At 41.6% G+C, this 18,115-nt stretch overlaps 1 pseudogene; it reads left to right on the top strand.

Moving 5' to 3' along the window:
- Positions 1 to 623: 623 nt before the first annotated feature.
- LOC114276812 (pyruvate dehydrogenase E1 component subunit beta-1, mitochondrial-like) lies at positions 624 to 14,802 on the top strand (annotated as a pseudogene).
- The last annotated feature ends 3,313 nt before the right edge of the window (positions 14,803 to 18,115 follow it).

Below are 18,115 nucleotides of genomic sequence, written 5' to 3'. Positions count from 1 at the left end.
GAATCAGATTCCGGCTCACTACCTGACCTGGTGTTGCTCGATAAGAATCCCTCCTCGTACTGCCAGACGAGGGAGGGTGTGATGGACGCATCCAAAATGTTTGCAGATGGGCTTGCAGCCACTTTATTCCCAATCATAGACACTGAGAGATCATCCCCCAAGCACTCATGTATGATCGGAGGATCTGAAAGTAGACTAGCCAGTGCTACCCCCATTTCAATCTCGGTGCCCTCGAAATCCACTTCCTTACACTGCTCAACCTCAACTGATGGGTCTGTCTGCTCTTCAGCAACATCATCCCCGGACAACTGTAGGTCGAAGAAGATCTCAAAACCTGGCAGGTGCCTCTTCTCGGCATTCAGTCATGGCTCTGGGAAGCCGCAGAATGGAAAGTCCTCCCCCTCCCGGACAAACCGTCCGTTCAGAGTGCCTTGGATAGGCCGATGCATCAGCTCAAAATGCTTCCTGGTCTGCTTGGCTTTGGCTCTCCCAGCCATTTCTTTGCCTCTCCTCACCCAATCCTCTTTGGTGGGCAGATAACCCAAGCCAAAGGTATGCGGGTTGTGCGACACTTCGGCCAATACTGCAATGCCCTTCCGGCCGCTTTTTCCTAATCCCATCCCATGGATGTACTGGAGCTTGTTCATGAGGTACACTGACTGTGCGGTGACGCACAACCCCTCATCAACAGCTAAAATGTTCTGAACGACCTGGGCCTCGGCTAGGGTAAATCCTGATAGGAACATATCCTCCGTGCCATGCTCGATTTCCAAAACTAGTGTAGACACCTCTGGCGGCGGATGGATTGGCGAATTCCCAAAAAACTATGGCCACCCCCTTTCCGTGGGGGTACTTCAACATCTGATGCAGGCTGGAAGAAACCGCCTTCACCTGGTGTAGCCACGACCGCGCTAGGAGTAGATTGAAAGTCGCAGGAACGTCCAAGACATGAAAGTCAATATCGTGTTGTCCTGGACCGACCTTAGTTCGAATCTGCATAGTCCCCATCACTTCTCTGCTAGTATTGTCGTATGCCCGAATCACCTGGGCAGTGGGTACAAAGTCTGCGGGATTCAACCCGATTACATATGCCTTCCTCGACGGACACACGTTAATGGTGGATCCCATGTTGACAAGAACTACCAGTACCCACTTGTCTCTACATTCCACAGAGATGTAGAGAGGTTTGTTGTGATTTGCGCCCTCAGGCGGCAGTTCATTGTCAAAAAAGGTCAACGTCGGGGAAGCTCCTCTTGGAAAAACCAATCCTACCAGCTGCTCAGGCGTGGTGTTTATTGAGAGTTTGGCCTTGTCCATTACAGAAAAGACAGCTTGTCTATGAACTCTTGAAGTCATAAGCAGTCCCCAGATGGAGATGTCTGCCTCTATCTTCTTAAGCTGTTTCAGCACAGCCTCTTCTTCGAGTAGCTTTTCTTTTTGCTTGTCTGCCTCCTTGTCCTTTCCGGACGCTTCTGGTTGGTCTAAGTGCGGGGGTTTGAAATACCGCCTGTTTCTAGTCATATGGTCTACTTCACCAATATACCAGGTATCATCCGGCTGGTTATTTCCCCAGTCCTCGTCTGTGTGAGCAAGACATAGATCATCATCTTCTTACCACATGCCATCGGCAGTCGACAGACATCGGTCTGGCTCCGTTACAACTATTCCTGTGCCCACAGCACCTTCCGTTCCTGTGCCCGCAGCATGCTCTGTTCCTGTGCACACAGCACGTTTTGTCCCCGCAGGGGCCTTGGCCTTTCTGGCCCTCTTAGAATCCTCGATCTTTTCCCGCTCAGACTGCTTCAGCGCAACTTGCTGTTCAACATCTCCTATATTCAAATTGACCGGATCCCGAGCGAAATTCTTAACACAAACACTCTCCGGCGATGCATCCAGATTCCTGGCCCTTCCAGCCACAGTTGATGTCCCCGTCCCTGACGGACCCTGTTCTAGCTGAGGTTGTTCAACAACATTCGGCTGGTCGTCAAACCACCCAGTAGACTCCGCTACCCCATCCAAATCAAACCAATTGACTGTCACGTCTCCCGGATCTTGCCTGTTGAAAAACTAAAGGTTAGCAATGTCCTCTTCTAGTTCTGCCAGGTCATCCAGCCCCTGGTTAAGTCTATCCTCCCACACTACACAAATCTCTGCCCCCACTGGCAATTCCATATTCGGTCTAGCCTGGCCTGCTGATGTAATGTAACTGCTCGGGTTGTACATAAAGCTTGTAGACCTCTCAGGCTCTGTATTTACATTCTCATCTGCCTTCACAGTCGATCCACTTCTATCTTCGATAGCTACCACCACCGTTTCAGGTTGGGTTTGGGAGATGTCCAACACGCATAAGTCAGTGCTATTAGGAATGAACACCTCCGGCATGGGTAGGTGAGAAGGGGTGATATATATACTAGGGTCGTATGACACAACCCCAGTTTGGATCAAATTGATGCGTTTGGGAGGTGGAGCTTGGTTATGTGGTGGGAGAGGGTTGGTTGTGACATTCGGTTTCTCCGGAGGCACGATCACCCTATTGTCAATGAGATCCTGAATCTCGTGACACAATCTATAGCACTGGTCGGTGTCATGACCATGCTATTGGTGAAATGCGTAGTATTTAGCTGGGTTGTGGGAAGGGGGAAGTTTTTCTGGCAATGGCCGCGACTTTAGGGGCTTCAAGTGCCCTTTCCTGATCAAAACCCCAAAAGCCTTAGACAAAGACATGTATAGTGGGGTAAAGATTCTTTGGCCTCTGGTTGGAAACTTGGTTGTTTGTGAGCTACTTCCGGACGCACCAGTGAAAGGTGTAGCTAAAAGGGTTCTTGGGGTGGTGGTGGTAGTGACCATACTCACATCTGAAGCTCTGGCAGCTGCAGCACTGCTTGTGCCTGCATTCGTACTGCGGTTGAATGCCTTATTGGGCAGTTCTCTCTCATGATCAATGAGGCCCTGCTTCATAGCGTCCTTGATCTGCACCCCTAACTCATGTAAATCTGCAAAGGTGGAGAGGGGGAGAACGATCATCTTCTGCATAAGCTTGGGCTGGAGGTTGCGTACAACCATCCGAATCTGATCTTTGTCAACAGGCCTAATGGTCATCATTGAGGCCTTGGCCCTCCACCGGGTCACAAAATCGAAGAAGCTCTCCTTCGGCTCTTGCCTAGTTGTCTCGAGATCACGAGTTGTGACCTCGATCTGAGTATTATAGGAGTATTGAGCCACAAAGGCCTCAGCCATCTCATCCCAGTTCCTCTTAACAGAGTCTTTTAGTTTTGCATACCAAATAGCCGCTACACCTGACAGGGTCTGGCCAAACAGAGAAAGTTTCTGCAATCTAGAGAGGCCCATCAGCCTTAGTATGTCCGAGAACAGCCACAAATGCACCATAGGATCTCCAGACCCGTCGAAACGGTCTATATGGGGCATTTTAAATCGGTCCGGCAGCGTCACGACCGAGTCAGTGTATCCGTCCTCAATATCCGGAATGGACTTCACACCTTGGGATTTCTTGAACAGCTTTTCAAGCTTGTTCACTTTTAACGTTATGGGGTCCACCTCGAACTCAAAGGGGGAATCTGGTAGGTTGATAGGTGTTTTGGATAGTTGGGGTAGGATTGAGGCCGAAGCCGGCCCCGTTGGAATGTCCGTATCATCCTGGACGGGTGTTGTCTCCCCGAGCATTGGAACTCTTGGTGGGGGAGGAGCTTGGTGTGAAGCAGATGCTCCAGTTTGCTGCTGCAGCCTTGCAATTACTTCTGCCTATTGAGCCATGACCTCGGCCTGTTGTTTGGCGAATTCTGCTTGACAGGCAGCGTCCTGCTGCATGGTCCTCATACTTTCCTGGAGCTGACGTATCATCTCCTCTATACTTGTCATATCGCGCTGATCTATCTACACAACCGGTATATCTATCCTTACAGTAGAAACTAAGACCTCAGCCTGACTGTCCACTGATGGGGTAAACCACTGATCTGGCGACCGCTGCACTGATACACTACGTCCTCTTGACCTCCGTCTGGTAACCGGGGGTAAAGAAAGGAACACTGCTTGTCCGTCTATCAGATCCTTAGATCGATTAAGTCTACAACCTCTGACCCAGAGTGCTCGGGGGATATCTAACTGATCGGATGCAATGGTGTTAAACTACCTTGCAAAAAAAATAAATAAAGCATAATAAGGAAATACTGAACAGAAAAACAGACAGCATAACAGCTTAAATAAAGACAACACACAGTTGGCAAACATAAGCTGAATGGACTGTTCTCAACCACTGATCACTGTTCCCAAATCACTGCCCAAAATCTGAATCTGATACCTGCAGATATAACTGATTTTCAAAGTACTGATGCTGATGCCCGCAGGCCTGATACCCAAACTTGCAGACTGATACGTGCATACCTGTAGAGGCCAACTCTAAAAGCACATAACAAGCAAGTAAGGGCCAAAACACCCCTATGTTCGGGTAGGGTTTTCCTGTCCTATTGTCAGGAGCTAGGGTTTCACTACGCACATAGCGATTTTCAAACAACCTACAATCGGGTAAACAACCTGTCCTAGTTTGGAATAGTCACTATGGATTCCGATATGCACTAGGTCGAATGGTCAAAAAGGGTGCCCCGATAAAAACTGAGGTTTGTGTTACCGTAGTGGCAGAACTCGCAATCGGTCAGCCTTACGGCACGCTTCTCAAAGCAAGCCTCTGACAAACCGTTCAGGAATAACATACGACAAACACGGTATCCTAGGCGCACCAATGCAAATGTAATGCAAAGAAACACATACTGTAATCAAAACAAGATATCATGAGTTCGAGTCAAGTTCTCTAATTTCCCAGCAGAGTCGCTAGAAACTGTAGACGCGCCTCGAGGGCTTTATGCTGTGCTATAGTTCGGACTCAAATGTCACGATTCTTAATCTGATCTCACAATGTGCAATGTGAGATTGATAAATCACCAAAGAGTCCAAATTTGGCAAATCGCTTTGGAAAATTGATTTTTGTAAAGAAGTGCCAAACATGGACTACTTTGCCAGATACAGAGTCGCCACCTAAATATTTTATTTTGGGAAATTTAGAAAACCCTGACTCGTGCCTAAGGCTACGTGTCCGTCATCACCAAAGTTTCCTTGGCTTGGGAACTTGGGTACGAGAGGGGAATGTCATGCAATGAGCACCCCCGCTCGCCCAATCAAAGATCGGCCTTTACTAACATGATATCTTGTTTTTGAAAACACATGCGTTCTTATTCCGATTATTAGCCTAGAATTACTATGTGATGTGCACAACACACAAGTATAGACTAGATCGCCTAAGTTGGAACAAATCATCTCATGTTTGTTTGTTTGAAAATGGTTTGAAGGTGCTACTCGCAAGTAGGCTAAGACATGAATTTTGCCACCCTCGAGTGGGCTTAGAAAACATGATTTTGCCATAATCAAGTGGGCTTAAAACTCGCATTTCAATGAATTGTTCCAATTCAAGTGATCTAACCTTCACCCACAGGCATTCAGGCAGTTATATTATATAAGCAGTTAGCCTCATGGCAAGCATGCTGTCATGTTAACACTCACACTCATGCAAGATGCTAAAGCATAAAAGTTACCTAGTACTCCGAGCCAAAACAATAGCTAGTTAGTAATCAATGCATGATCCTAGCTATGTTAAGATGCCTAATGCAACACATGTAAAATGCAACTAGAAATAGCCTCGGCTATCTAAGATGGCATGTGAAATGCAACCCTTGATACACGTATTCAACTTGAAATACAATGCAGTTAGTATGATGCGCCGAGCCCGGTGCATGCAATACAGATGAATGGATGCAAACATGCGAGCATAAGTATGCTAATCAAAATATGACCTAGAACTAACCATCGTAAGCAGATAAGTAAAAGGGAAAAAGACGTGGGGTTGGAAGACATTCACACACTCACGCACACTTATTACAAAATTCGCCCTCTCGACGAAGGGTCTGAATAAATAATACAAATCAACTAATTAATTAACTACCCTAGCTAATTAATTATTACATAACTCTTAACTAATTAAACAAATTAATTAAGCTATGAAGAATAGGAAAGCAGCCTCAGGAAGAGGGACGAATGCATGCTCGGTCGGCTTCGCTCGGAAATCCGTTGCCATGCCTGATGTTGCCTCTGTTTGCACTGTTCTGCACCTCTAAGAACTGTGAAAATATCTGTTATGCTCCTGAACCACTTCATGGATATGCTGAGAAGCCATCGGCCAAAGTATGAGGCCATCGGCCAAGGGAAAATGGTCATCGACCAATTGTGAGTCTATCGGCCAAAAATTTTTAGCCGATCGGCACTGAAGATAGCCGATCGGCCATCTTTTCCTGCAGGATACTCCTTTTGCTGCAGCAGAGGACAAACATAGGCATGACAATACATTTGCAAGACAATGTCTGTACCAACACCCTCCCTATCATGTCATGAGCTCAAGGGAGTGTAGTGTTCGACCCTCGGGCTATCAATCATGCATGTCGATGCATGATGGCCAAAGGAGCCAAGTGTGTGATTCAATATGGAATGAATGCACAGAAACACATGAATGCCTAGAACTCTATCATGTTGGATCAAGAGTGTCGGCGACCGAGGATTGAGGCACGTTTCGTCACTTCAAGTACGAATGTCCCTCGGTCCTCGTGTTTGGTTCGACAGCCCAAACCAAACACAATGCAATGCAAGTATGCCAAGTACAATGTAACATGGGGACATTTATACAATGCAACAAGACTAATGGCATGCAAACAATCTCAATGCAATATGAGTATGCAAGCAAACATGCAAACAACCCAAGCATGCAACAAGTATGCATTAATGTCATGCAATGCAACTAATATGCAACAGACATGCGCCCTAAACATGCAAACATGTAATATGCTAAGTATGCACAATGGAATGCAATCTAAGCATGCAAACATACAATGCAATAAGCACGCAACAACATGCAAACCACATACCCAATGGACTTATACCGAAGATGGACAGACCTCAGCCATGCCCAAAATCAGTGGCCATAAGTGCTAAAATGATGGTAAGAAGAGCATGAAAATACAAGACAATCATGCATACCAATTGGCCCAAGCATTAAGACATAAAGAGGACAACTTTTAAGCACACTTAAAGAGTTGCAAACATGGACATATGACAGCACCATAAACTTTGTAATGATGTTAGGAATGATGCCAAATCACATATATAACACAAACAAAGCATGCAAGAAGGCTCAAAGCTTGAAGCTAGCCAAGAGACTCAAACCATGACCATGTAAAGCAAGCCCCAAAGGGCCAAGGGGACCCAAAACAGTCCCAAGGTAGGTCAAGATGAGACCAAAACCAAGCTTAAACCTAGCCAACACAAGCTACAATACAACTCCAAAAGGCATGCGGCAAACAAGGCTACAATGGGGTGTTACACTACACCTAACAATACCAAACATGGCATGATTTAAACAATGGAAAACAGAGTTATGGCGTATCAAAATAAGCCCAAAAACCCACTTAGATGGCATCCCACAAACCTAAGCATGGAGACATACACAATGGTCCATTCATGAGGCATAAAACACCAACTCTTCAAAGCTTTGAAAGGATGGCAAATGCAAGTATATGAGCATGAAACATGGATTGAAATAACATATTAGATGATGCCAAATCATGAAAAAAGGTCCAAGTAGTGCATGCTAATGACTTGGGCATTCAAAGTTAGTAAGCGAGGATGTATGGTAGCTATACAAAGCAATGCATATATGATCAAAACAACACCAAATAGAGCTTTAGCATGCTGAAATATGACCTAAAGTTCCTTTGAGTTGAACCAAAATATGCAAGTATGGTAGTCCAAATGTTAGATGCATATTAAGGTAATAGAGGGGATTATAAGGCAAGTATATGGTGCATGCAAGAAGCCATTAAACCAACCTAGAACAGAGGTATATCATGACCAAATGACACCAAATACTTGCTGAAATGAAGCCAAAACATGCTAAGGAAACATGGTACCATTATGAGCCAATAACACAAGCATATGAGCCTCAGTCATGCCCAAATCAGCGGCCATAATGCCAAGAAAAGGAAGGCATGAAATGCAAGACAAGCATACACATGCACTAGCCTATCAATAAAGCATAAGAGCACAACTCTCAAGAGTGCTCAAAGAGCGACAAAAGTGGAAGTGTAACAACACTAAATGCACTGAAATAAGGTATGAAATGATGCCAAATCATTGAAACAACGTAAGCATGGCATGCTAGGGTCCTTAAGGCATAAGGCTAGCAAAGAGGACTATACAAAAGGACATGCAACACATGGCACAAATGCATGAACCAACTATGGACAGAGCTTAATTAGGTCTAGACAAAGACCAAAACATGCTAAGATGAGGGCTCAAGGACCTAGGCAAGATGGCATACATGCTAGGCCACAAACAAGGCAACAATGCATAACACTCAAAGGCACTTGAAGAGTGAATGAAGTGGGAACATGGCAATGCTAAATGCTCCGAAATAACATATGAAATGATGCCAAATTATGTACATGATAAAAATGAAGCATGCTATGGTGCCCAAAGCTTGAAACTAGCAAGGCACTTGCACTATAACTATGCAAAACATGAAGCATATGGTCAAGGAAACCCAAAATAGTCCTATAACATGCCAAAATGAGTCTAAAACATGTATAGAAGGAAGCCAAAATAAGCTAGCATGAAGGGCATAAGGCATGATGCATACAAGGCCAAAAGGGAGGATTACACTACACTTACTAAGACCAAGCATGAGATGGCTTCGCCAAAAAAAATCAGAGTTATATCATGGCAAAATAACCCCAAAAACACACTGAAATGATAGCTCGCAAGCTTAGGCATGAGGGCATATGCAACGACTCATGTTTAAGGCATAAAGGACCAACCCTCCAAAGCATGGAAAGAGTGAAAGATGTAAGCGTATGACCATGAAACATGTACTAAAATCTCATAAAAAATGATTCTAAATCATTCAAATAGACCAAGCAATGCATGCTGGTGGACTTGATACACAAGGCTAACAAGCTAGAATGCATTATAGCTATACAAAGCATGGCATGCATAACCAAAACAACACAAATCAGAGCTAGAGCATGCTAAAACATAGACAAAAGCTTCTTAGAGTTAAGCCAAAATCATGTTAGAGTGATGGTCTAAAGCATGATACACATTAGGCTAGTAAATGGAAATGCACTACAAGTGCATGGAGCATGCATGGGGCTATCAAACCAAACCTTAACAGATCTAAGGCGTGTTAAAATAACACCAAAAACATGTTGAGGTGGACTCAAAACAAGCTAGAAAGACATGCTACTTCATGAAGCATACAAAGCTAATTTGTGAGGAATACACTACAAGTGTATGAGGCATGCATGGGATGACAAAACCAAGTCAAAACAGAGGTATGCCATGCTGAAATAAGGACATAAATGGCTTGAGATGGAGCTAACATATGCTAGATAAACATGCTCAAACATGAGGCAAGTGAAGCAAGAATACAAGACACAAGGAGAGGGGATGACCCTCTCCTATTTGGGACCTTAAAACACCATTTCCACCACTGAAATTCCTCTGAGTTTTAGTGGTGAGAAGGAAAAAACAAGGTGGTCCCAATAGCTTAAAAGGAAGGTTCAAAACAAGGCCTAACAAGGCACAAGAGGGGGTAGACCAGCCCTAACACAAAAGGGACCTCAAACAAACATGTTAAGCCTTAAAAATTATAACTTTTTTCAGTTTAAAGTCAAGCCAAAAACAGCATGCAAGTAGGGCTAAAAGTTTGAGCAAAAAGCAAGGTTCAAGAGGGTAGAAACTCACCCTTGTAGAACCCCTTTAAAGCTGCAACTCCAGCAGCTTTTTTGAGCTCAAACCTCTCCAAAAACTCCAAAATCAACCTCAAAGTTCCTCAGCAACAATAGGATGGTGTTTGAGTGTGTGTTTGTGTGCAATAGTATGATGAATATACACTTTCAAGCACAAAACAAGAGCAAAGAAGGAGATATAGAGACAAGGATCTATGTATAGCTCAAAGGAGTTTTTCTGAACCTAAGGCATGAGGGAGGAGGCTCCCTTATATAGAAAAACAAGCAACAAGCTTGTTGGACAAGCTTTAGGCCTAAAGTCATCCCTCCATACACGTGTATGGAGGATAGCTTCTGTGCCTTCTAGCTATAACAGTTGGCCTAAAAATATCTCCAAAAAGGTGATGGAAAGTTGCCGACCACTTGAAGTGGTCAGCCAGCTACTTCTACTAGTCGGCCGACCAGTGGAAGTGGTCGGCCAGGGCAAAAAGTGGTTAGCCATGGGAGGGAGATGGTCTGCAACATGAAAGCAAGGCAATGGTGTGGTGGCTGACTAGAAAAGGTGGTCCAAAAACCAAGAAAACCAGTTGCCTGACCAGAAAATTGGCTGGCAGGAAGGAAAGTGGCCTCCAAGGGGAAGAACTAGTCTCCCACCCTTATACCACCTTCCAAACAAGGAAAACAAGGTTTGTGCCAAAAACAAACCAAAAGGAATGCAAGACGAAAGTCCGGGAGGCAAGGCGCGCGGTCGGGAGCCTCGAAAACTAGTCTACGGGCATCAAAGGTGGTCTACGACCACAAAAAGTGGTCTCCCGGACCACAATGTCCCTCTAGGTAGGGGAAACAAGGTGTGGTTCAAAAATTACGCCAAACGGAGAACGTTAAGCGGTCCCGAGTCAAGGCACGCGGTCAAAGGCTCCGAAAATCGAAAACTGATCTCCAAGCAGGAAAAGTGGTCTATGACCACAAAAAAGTGGTCTATAGACCACCCGCTCCCTCCAGGGAAGAGAAACAAGGCTTGGTCCACAAACCGAGCCAAAGCACAAAAAGTTCAGAGGCCCGGAGGCAAGGCACTCAGCCGAAAACTCCGGAAAATCGAAACGAGCACAACATGCATTGTCACCGAGCACTCAATCGATGACGTTTGAGTCTTAAGGTTGATCAAAAATGAGGTGTCTATAGTTGTTGTGTTTTTTGTTGAGAACAAAATACTTGAAATGTTGAAATTTTTTTCTTCCTGTAAACCTTTATTCGGATGTTACAAATACTTAACCTCTTGATGCCTTAATTTCAGCTGATTTTATTTATTTATTTATTTTATGAACCAGTGTATTTTTCCTGATTTGTTGATCAACTCACGCTGTAACTCCTCTGTGTGTGTGTTGTTGTAGTTTTTGTTGAAAACAAAATACTTGAAATGCTGAATTTTTTTTTCTTCAAATAAACCTCTATTCGGATGTTAGAAATACTTAACCTCTTGATGCCTTAATTTCAGAGGAGAAGAAACCTTAGTTTCAAATTTATAAGGTTCACTATTCACATAATAAGATTTAAAAATGAAAGAGAAGACAATATGCTTCAAGGAGAAATCTGTCTTCATGTGGGAATTATTTCCCTTCCATTTTGCTCAAAAAAATTAAAGTCTCACAAGAAAAACAAAACTTTCAGCACATACTCCAATCCGAGCTGATTTTGAACTTCCTAACTAAGTTCTTCAGTTTTTCAACTTCACGCTTCTATCTAGGGTTGAGGTGAAGAAATACAGTAAAGTCAACAAGCCCAGGCAATTCATCAAGAAAATCTCCTTTGTAAAAATGGAGAACCTTACCTGTCATTTCACGCAAGTCTTGAATGACAGTTACCTTTCTCTTGAAATTCTCATATTTCTGTAGTGCTTGCTCTACTGATTCATAGAACACATTGTCCAAGCCCTTTGCCTTCACATGCTTCCTCACGCGCAACACTCTGCTCAAGATCTGCCTCATAATCGTGAGAGAAGTATCCATCCTCAAGAATTTCGGGAATTGTTTGTTGTGGTCAAAATTTCTAAGACTGGTCACAATGCATGTCACAATGAAAACAATTTCAGAATTAAAATCATGTGTATTAGGCTTTACGAGTATCTTATGAATACTTGAGATGATCTGGTTTTTTCATTTTTCATTTGCTGGTTTTTACAAAATAGACAATTATGATTTTCAATCTAAAATGAGGGAGACAATACATAAACAAGGTTCTCGAATGTCCATGTCGTTATTTTCCTAACATTCAGTGCTATGCTACATGATGTCCTTGGTAGATTATTTGCAACCTTATTAAGTTATGGTTTCATTCTACAGGCTGTTGAGGCTGCTAAGGCTGCAGCAAAGAGCATTGCGGATATGCAGAATGGGGTTGAGGAGGACTCAGAATCTTCGAAGGAGGATGATATGAAAGGATCTGCAGTTCAAGGAGAAAGTGAAGATGAGAATGATAAATGGCATAAGGTTGCTTTGGATAAATTGAAGAAGGCTAGTAAAGATACAATCCTTGGCCAGGCATGTCACAAATATGAGAATTTAAATAAATTGTATCTTGGGTTTGTCTTTTCTTGTATTTCAGAGGTGCATAATTTCCTTATTCATACCCTCCATATTTGTTTATAGAGGTCATTCGTCCTTTAAATTCTCTCTCCCTAAACTTGTGTTGGTCTCATCAATCCATGATTATGGGAGGATGGACTGTGTACTGATTTAGGCTTTACTTTTCTTTTTTTCTTTTTTTTGCATGTCCTCAGATTTTTATCTCATTCTTTTTCTGAGTTAAAAATTAAAATGGGGCACTAGTTTTACCTCTGATTGGGGATTGTTTGGGAATATACTATTTTAGTAACTTTTTGATTTTTTACGAAAAGATATGCAGAAAAAGTAGAGAGGTGATGTGACCTAAAAAAATATAAAAAGACAAAAAGTATGCTATTTTAGTAGCATCTCAAATTTTGTGACTTTTTAATAAGATTTCACTTTGTTCTTTCCTTATCTGCCCTTTTTTTATTGCAGGTTGGGGAGTACCAAGGTGCATACAAGGCTAGACCTCTCTCTCTCTCTCTATATATATATATATATATATTAAGAATATAGATGTCCATGGTCATATAACCGTCAGTTTATACTACCTTTGTATAGATTTCCAAAGGGCTCTTGGAGAAGTATGGACCCGATAGGGTTGTTGATAATCCAATCACAGAGGTGGGACCTATTATTAGACTTGTTATGGCTTGCTCCTTTTGTTAATTTCCATGCTTAATATACCAAATTATTTTCATTCTCTCTTCTTAGGTGAACTTGCTAATTTGAATTCTTGAATTTCTACAATGATGATTGACTTTTGTGTGTGTATATACATATGCTTTTTGTTTTTCCTTAACTCTTCTGTCTCATGTATAAATGCTTGTTTTGCAGGCTAGATTTGTAGGCATCATAGTAGGTGATGCTTATTATGGTCTTAGGCCCGTTGTGGAGTTTATGATGTTTAATTTTTCAATGCAGGTCAAAGTTGTTTTATATTTTTGTCATCCCCAATACCTTGCGAAGAGAAAATTTCTGATATTCTATTTATATATTTTTTTTACTTGGTTGCGATGGTCAAGCTTACTTTGGAGCTTTAACTAATAAGTAATTAATTTAAAATCTTGTAACTCAGCTCTTGTTGCATATGAGTTTCTCTTTATATTTTGTTGGGTGCCTTTCTTTCGCAGTTAATGTTTCTAAGGGATCTCAGTCTTTATTTTGTTGTAGGCAATTGACCACATCATTAATTTTGCTGCAAAATAAAATTACATGTTTGCTGGCCAGATAAATGTACCTATTGTTTTTGGAGACCAAATGGTGCTGCTACTAGTGTAGGTTACACTCCCAGGTATGTTTCCTTAAGCTTCTTTTGCAAGTGATAATTCTTTACTCGCTTGGTTGTTTTCTAAAGAAATGACACACTATTAACCATCATTGCCTTTAGCCTTGAGGTAATAAGAGAGATATATAGTAACTACATATCTCTAAAGCATTGTGTATAGATGATAATTGAAGAGTATTAAACTAGTGTCCAATTTGGACGGTTGCAAATAGTTGTATCAATAAGTTTCAACCTACAGTTGTCAATAGGGAGAATGTCAGATTTCTTTTTTTCCTTCTTGATTTTCACTAGGTATTTATTATGTTTAAGGTTTGAGTACCTCAAAGTCTAATATTTGATTTACACAGTATCGTTTCTTGTTGTGAACATGTTGAGTTTCTTCATTACTAATCTCAAATATGCTTTCAATGATAAAATTCTAAATTAGTGACACACGTAACCATTGATGACATATATGGAATGTCATGAAGTGTTTCGCAGCATGGTATGGCACCTGCCCTGGTTTGAAAGTGCTGGCCCTATACTCATCTGAAGATGATTGTGGACTGCTAAAAGCTTCCATTAGAGACCCTGATCCTATTGTTTTCCTTGAAAATGAGTTGCTGTGAGTACTCAATACAGTGTTAAGTTGTAATATATCAACCTTATCCATATATATCATTATTATTATCCAATGTGACTTTTGTGCTTCAGATATGGTGAGTTTTTCCCTATTTCGGTAGAAGCTCTTGATTCCAGTTTTTGCCTCCCAATAGGGAAAGCTATGGTATTTTCCCTTAAGATTATGATAATTTCTGTGGCTTCTTCTACTGTCTTGTGTTGTTATTTATTTTATCATGATTCACTATTATTGTTATTTAAAATTTATTACCTTCTGTCTCATAGGTTGAGAGAGAAGGAAAGGATGTCACAATTACAACTTTTTCAAGGATGGTGGGCTATGCCATTAAGGTTTGTCTATGAAACTTCATATACCTTTTGAGATGTGATCTTTGTCATTTAGATATATAACCTAACGTTGCTTGTTCCATGGGAGGATAATGCTTTTGCTTGTCTATGCCTCATTATTTAATTCAAATCTGTTAGTGTAGCTCGGCTTTTCGTGCCCCCTTTCGGAAGAATGAAATAGCCCGTACAGTTCGGACTCCACTTGTGTTGGTTCTGAATCTGATTTCACAAGTGCAATGTGAAATAGTGGAAAGACAAAAAGAGTCCAAATCTAACAATTGTTTTTGAAAAATCAATGTTTGAATCAAATGCCAAAAATGGACTGCTTTGCCAGATTTCAGAGTCGCCACCTAAATATTTATTTTGGAAAATTTAAGAAACTCGTGACTCGTGCCAAAGGCCATTAGTCCGTTATTACCAAACTGTCTTGGTTCGGGAACTTAGGTATGAGAGGAGAAGGTCAATAATGAGCACCCCACGCACCTGATCAGAGATCAGCCTCTAATAATCATGATGTAATTCGTATGTACAGTATATGTTCTTATTTTATCTTTAACATACAAGTATAGACTAATTTCACTAACAGTTGGAACGTTTGATTTCATGTTTGTTTTGAAAAACAAGTGTTTTGCATATGTATCACTTGAAAAAGTGATCTCATATATATACATTAATCAAAGTATCCCAATGTCAGTGAATAGCCTTCATCCACAGGGATTCAAGTAGTTCAACAATTAAGCATTTAGCCTCATGGTAGTATGTTTGATACGACAACAATCACACTTATGCAATATGCTAAAGCATAAAAACTTACCTCGTACTCCAAGCCAAAAAAGGAACTAGTTAGAAAAATACACGATCCTAACTGTGTAACATGGCTAATGCAATACATACAATATGCAATTAATAAGCTCGGCTACTAGCATGGCATGCGAGTCAATTCAAGGCATGTGATAACGCACGTATTCAAGTAAAGAGTTTGAATTTGACATTTGAATAATATGATGAGCCGAACTTTTATGCATGTAATACAAGTGGATGCAAACATGAGTATGCTAAATCAAACATGATGTCCTTAAACTAACCATCATAAGCAGATAAATAAAAAGGAGAAAGAATGGGGCTTGGAAGACATACAACTTATTACATATTTGTCCTCTCGAAGGAGGCTACGAATGTCCAAGTGTCCAAATAATTAATTATTACAAATCCGAATGAATAATAATGAAAAGGGGCTGTCTAATTTATTACAACAAATAATAGGTAATGATTGCGCGATGCTCCTCAGGAATTACTCTGTCTACCTTGTTGAGACTTGATCCGTTTCACCTTATCATTGCTTTCGACCAAAAGTGTATTGTTTGCAATTTATTGGAGCCTTGCCGACCAAAAACATGACTTAGTCGAGCCCCAAATAAATCCAAGCATACCTTGTTTTCTTTGCAAAAATTTATTTTTTGTGCCTGAGGTGAAACAGTGCAAACATGCAGATAGGGTATTCCTAGCCTTGTTTGTCTCTTTTACTCTTCTCTATCATGGAAAATACTCTAGAGAGGAGCGAACTCGGTTTCCAAATCATCTATGGTTGCAAGTTGATTCGCAAGATGATTTTGGACACGATAGGACAAAGATCAACAAATGCAATGCATAACGACCACCCCTCCCTCCTATCATGAAGCAAATTCAAGAAGGGAAGTATAGACGCCTCAAGGTTCATCAAAACATTATGGACTAATGTAAGACAAGCGTTGACACAATAAACTCAGTATAACGTCCGGCCGAATTCAATCAATCATGTTGGTTCTTTATGTTGGTTGATTCATTTTAAGCTCAATTTTATTAGCCTTTTTTATATTTCCTTTCCTTTTCTTTAATCCATTAAGTCCACGGTGATATTTACATCCACTAAGTCCGAAATACGATAGAGGAAAATAAGTGTCGACTTAACCCGAGGAAATAAACCTTATTTTCTTCGAAGGAAATTACAATGGAAGAGTCAAACTTATTTACAAGTTAGGGATTTCAACTCAAACCCAAGATGCGCAACAAGAACTAGTCAAACTTAGAAGAGAGATAATGACTTAGAAAAACCCAAAGTGAGCGATAATGACTTGAAATCCAAACTTGATAATAAGTGATAACGACGTTTTCCTAGGTGATTTCCAAGGGTCAATTAATCCCTTAAAAGTAAACACACTGATGATAAATTCTTCGGAGGAAATTACAAAGGAAGAGTCAAACTCAAGATACGCAACAAGGACTAGTCAAACTCAAAAGAGTGATAATGACTTAGATAAACCCACAGTGAGCGATAATGACTTGAAATCCAAACTTGATAATAAGTGAAAATGACACTTTCTTTGGTGATTTCCAAGGGTCAATTAATCCCTTAAAAGTAGACACACTGGTGATAAAAAGAACTGAAAAATAAATGATTTCGGGGAGGAAGAAGCACTAGAAAATGGAGTGGCGGGTGTTGGTCGAGTATTTATAGTCTTGGGACTGGAATTAGGATAGGTGTTTTAGGTAAAACATCCATTTTCTTTGTTTACCCCTTGATTCAAAATGCTCTCATCCTGAGCGATAAAAGTGTCATTCACAGTCTTTACAACAACTACAAGCACTTGCTGTTTGTTCAACCATCTGACCTTCAAAACCTCAATGGCACATCGGAGATGTGCATCAGGATCGATACTTGCCCCGGCCTTGTTGTTGCCACTTGCTTCAGCTTTGCTAAGGGATTGGGTGGCTATATCGAAGGGAGGTCCACTTGTTGTTGACATGTCATTACCCAAACTTAAGATAGCTTCGGGTTGGCCCTTTCCAATTGTAGCTTGCCCCAAGATTGGGGAGCTTTTTGACGTGAAATTTTTGGCATGTGATGTGGTTAATGACGGAGCCAAGAACCCAAAGGCTAAATCTGCCACAGTGCTATGAAGATCTTCAATCATGCTCAACAACTTAGAAGTAGTGGGTTCGGCTATTGGTGCCTGTGAGGTATTTAAACCGACTTGATCTTGGTGAACTGGTTGGGCCAAGCTCTTTGGAGTGGGTTGGACTGGAATTATACTATTAGGGAGTTCAAGTTTTGGGGGTTGAGACGATTGGGGTTCAGGTGCATCTATTATACATAAATCTGTGTTTTCTGGAATGAAGACCTCAGGCTTGGGTAAATGGGTTGGGGTGATGTATATGCTGGGGTTGTAGGTGGATGGCACTATATGAAGCAGGTTAAAGTATGGAGGAGATGGGTTAGTGGTGGCATGAGGTCTTTTTGGTGGAGCTATGATCTCTTCGTTAATAAGATCTTGAATCTTATGACGGAGACGGATGTAACGAGCCGTATCATGTCCGTGTTGTTGATGATAGGCACGGTATTTATCGGGGTCATGTCTTGGTGGAAGAGGACTTGGGAGGGGTCGGGGTTCTAGGAGCTC

This window comes from Camellia sinensis, chromosome 4 (genome assembly GCF_055761805.1).
Source record: "Camellia sinensis isolate YWXY chromosome 4, ASM5576180v1, whole genome shotgun sequence".
NCBI classification, from domain to species: domain Eukaryota; kingdom Viridiplantae; phylum Streptophyta; class Magnoliopsida; order Ericales; family Theaceae; genus Camellia; species Camellia sinensis.
Note: the sequence above shows the minus strand (reverse complement) of the source record. Positions and strands in the feature narration are given on the sequence as shown.